This window comes from Myotis lucifugus, unplaced genomic scaffold (assembly GCF_000147115.1).
Source record: "Myotis lucifugus unplaced genomic scaffold, Myoluc2.0 scaffold_1702, whole genome shotgun sequence".
NCBI classification, from domain to species: Eukaryota; Metazoa; Chordata; class Mammalia; order Chiroptera; family Vespertilionidae; genus Myotis; species Myotis lucifugus.
This window is the reverse complement of record NW_005872750.1, coordinates 33,749-37,580: the sequence shown is the minus strand read 5'-3', so window position 1 is coordinate 37,580 and position 3,832 is coordinate 33,749. Positions and strand designations below refer to the sequence as shown.

At 54.3% G+C, this 3,832-nt stretch overlaps 1 pseudogene; it reads left to right on the top strand.

Annotated features, from left to right (window-relative positions):
- The first annotated feature begins 2,663 nt into the window (after window positions 1–2,663).
- On the top strand, window positions 2,664–3,418 carry LOC102417592 (annotated as a pseudogene).
- Window positions 3,419–3,832: the final 414 nt, after the last annotated feature.

The following is a 3,832-nucleotide window of genomic DNA, read 5'->3' as shown; positions in this document are numbered from 1 at the left end:
CGAGATGAGGCTGGAGAGAGGTGGCCAGGGGCCAGGTCATGTTGGGCTTTGTAAGTCATATAGGAAAGGTGTTAAGCAGGGGGTTTCACTGTAAAATTGACATAAACATGGGGAATGGGTAGAATGAGTCAAGAGAGGAAGGCTGTGCCCCGGCCGGTTTGGCTCAGTGGATAGAGTGTCGGCCCTGGGACTGAAGGGCCCTGGGTTCGATTCTAATCAAGGGCACATACCTTGGTTGCAGGCTCAATCCCCGGCCCTGATCAGGGCACGTGCAGGAGGCAACCAATTGATGTGTCTCACATCAATGTTCCTCTCTCTCTATCTCTCCTCCTCCCTTCCACTCTCTCAAAAAAAAAAAAAAAAATGAATGGGAAAAAAATATCCTCAGGTGAGGATCCTCAGGTGAGGATTAACAAACACAAAAAGAGGAAGTCCAGGTAAGACACGATGGGCAAGGTCTAGGAGAGGGCAGTGGAGAGGACTTGGGATATGTTTTCAAAGAAGAGAGGAGACAGAGGAATTGGTTTAATGGAGAGGATTCAGGGGAGAGGCGTGAGGGGTAGTTCCAGCTTAAGTAACCAGGAGCCGTGGTGTGACTGCCGCGATGGGGGCGTGGCGGGAAGACCGGGATGTTTGTGGCTGGGGTCCATTCACTGACTGTTGAATATGTGTTGATGTTAAATGAATGGATGAATGCCTGAGGTTTCGGTCATTGGGGATTTGAAATGTCCGGGACCTATTACTAATAAGCAGGGTGGTAGGTGGGCAGTGAACTTTCGAGGGAGCGGCTTGCCTGGGAGCAGGGCTCATTGGGGACCCGATTTGATTATAGTGAGAGTCCAGTGTGAGCCCATGAGAGGCCTGGGCGCAGCTCGGGCGCTCAGCACTGCCTGGGTGGGTGTAGGAGCGCGAGCCAGGAAAGACTGAGGAAGCGCTCGAGGCGTGGGTGGTCAGTGGGCTCGAGGGGCACGGAAAAGTCAGGCGAGGTGTGTCGGTCGGATTCAGCAATCCGAGGACATGGCCGGTAAGCAGAGTCCTGTTGGCACTGTGGGAGCAGATGCTAAAGGAGGGTGAGTTATGGAATCCGATCGAAAAGAAGCAAACATTTCAACTCACACTTCATAAAAGAAGTATACCAAGGGCCAAGAAGCACATGAAAAAATGTGCACTATCACGCTCGGGGAAATGCAAATTAAAACCAAAATGAAATATCACTGCGCACCTGTAGAATAATTAAATGAAATATCACTGTGCACCTGTAGAATAATTAAATGAAATATCACTGTGCACCTGTAGAATAATTAAGCTAAAACATCTGACAAGCCAAGTATTGGCAAGGCTGCGGAGCATATGGAATTCTCGTCCAGTGCTGGTTTGGAGAACAGCTTGGCAGTTTCTCAAAGAGTTAACGTGCCCCACCATGTGACCCATCAGTTCTACTCGAAGCTATCAAGAGAAATGAAACCGGCAGTAGCCAGTTTGGCTCAGTGGCTAGAATTGGCAGACTGAAAGGTCCCAAGGGCATATACATGCCCGGGTTGTGGGCTCGATCCCCAGTGTGGAGCGTGCAGGAGGCAGCCGATCAATGATGCTCTCTCTCTCCCTCTCCCTTCCTCTCTGAAATCAATAAAAAATATGTTTTAAAAAAGAGAGAAATGAAACCATGTCCATACAAAGACTTGTACACAAACAATAGCCAAAAACTGGATTAAACTCCAATGCCCATCAACAGCTGGATGGATAAACAAATTGGAGTGTCACGTAAGGATGGAATACCACTCAGCAAGGGACATGAACGAACTACCTACACACAAAACCTCGTGGATGAGTCCTGGCATGGTGCTGAGCAAAAGAAGGGTGCTATCCGATGTGAGCCTTAAAGAGATAGCGGTGTTGGGTGTGGAGGAGGCTGAATGGGGATGACTAAGGGAGGGGTTCTCCTTAGAGGACTACTGAAATGGTCCGGCCAAGAGAAGAGAAGGGTCCGCCCAGTGCGTTGATTGGCGGGTGTGACAGGGAGGGGAACGGGCAGGTGCTTCTGCGGTTGGAGCGGTGGGCGGGAGCCACTGCTGCCTGTCCAGGACATCAGTCCTCACTCCTTCTGGAACTAGACCCTGAATTCCTTTGGGAGACGATCTTTACGTATATCTGTACTTATTCATATTCCCATAGCCAGCCCGTGAGAGCCTGTCCCCGGATACAGGGTTGCTTCTGGAATGGACCTTTGGTCCATGAGAGTGGATGGCACCCAGGCACTTGGGCAGAAGTTCCCAGGAAGAGATGCTCTCTTTCCACTGGGGCTGGAAGGTAGGCGCCTGCAGCTGCCGGGACCAGGGAGCCAGGGAGGGCCCGCCCCAGAGTGAAGCAAAACGAGAGAGGCCGCCTGCCAGGTGCAGGGAGGCCACGTCCTGAGGACGACACCTGAGGCCCTGGGCTAGGCGTCAGCCGGTCCCAAGTTCCATTTACTTACGCAGGTCGCTTGCAACAGGGAGGGCCCACCTCCCTGCTTTAAAGAGGGAGAAGCAGCGCTGGAGCCGGCTCTGGAGGGAGGGGAAGCGGCAGGTGAGAAGGGCCTGCATCGAGCAGCCTCTCCTCCCTCAGCGGCCTCCGACTGGGGGGCAAGTGGGCAAGCGAGTTAGCGAGCGTTGCGGGGTGCAGGGCACAGGCGAGGCCGAGCCACAGCGACATGGGGGACCGGGAGCAGCTGCTGCAGCGGGCACAGCTGGCCCAGCAGGCGGAGCGCGACGAAGACAGGGCCTCCGCCATGAAGGCAGGGACAGAGCTCAACGAACCTCTCTCCAGTGAAGGTGGAAGCCCCCCTCTGTGGCCTCCAAGGATGTGGCTGGTGCCAGGCGATGCTCCTGGAGGGCCAGCAGCGGCACTGAGCGGAAAGCCATGCCGACGGGAAGGAGAAGAAGCTGGAGAAAGTAAAGCTTACCGGGAGGAGATCGAGAAGGAGCTGGAAACCGTGTTCGACGAGGTCCTGGCCCTGCTGGGCAAGCTCCTCATCGAGAACGGCAGGGACTTCCAGGTGGAGAGCAAGGCGTTTTACCTGCAAATGAAAGGCGGTTCCTACGTTACCTGGCAGAGTGGCTTCCGGGGGGAGAAACACAGTGTGGCCGAAGCTTCCCTGGCGGCCCACACGGAAGCCTTTGAAATCAGCACAGAGCACATGCGGCCCACGCACCCCGGACAGCTGGGCCCGCGCTCAACTTCGCCGAGTGCTAACGTGAGATCCAGCATGCGCCCGGCAGGCCTGCCTTTTAGCCTAATGAGCCTTCGATGGCGCCCTGAGCAGGACACACTCACCGAGGACTCCTACAAGGACTCCACGCTCATCACGCAGTTGCTGGAGACAAGCTCACCCTCTGGACGAGCGGCCAGCAGGATGAAGAAGCAGAAGGCAACTGAAGAGCCTGCAGGTTAGGTTCCCCGCCCTTCCTTCACCACCGCCCCCACCATCACCGGTTCTTCCTTGCCACAGTCACTAACGATCTGGCGCTAAACCTGTCTTCACTGGCAGCACCGCCGGTCAGCTCTGCTCCCCTTGCCCCCTGGGAAGCAGTTTCAGATCCATCTTCACGGGCATTGCTGGGCTCATGGCTGCTTTGAGCCCGCGGGAGCTTTCTCTTGAATCGTGCAGACAAGTGTGTTCTGAATGAGGCATTTTACTAAGCCTGTTGGTCGTTGTGAAAGCCAGGTGGAAGCCATGGGGAAGTTTAGAAAGGAGAATCGGCCAAAACAGGCTACAGTGATATTTAAATGACCCATTTAAAATGAGCCGATAGTGTTTTGTTAGTAAGCAGTACATCTTGTGCATGCAAAAAAGAAT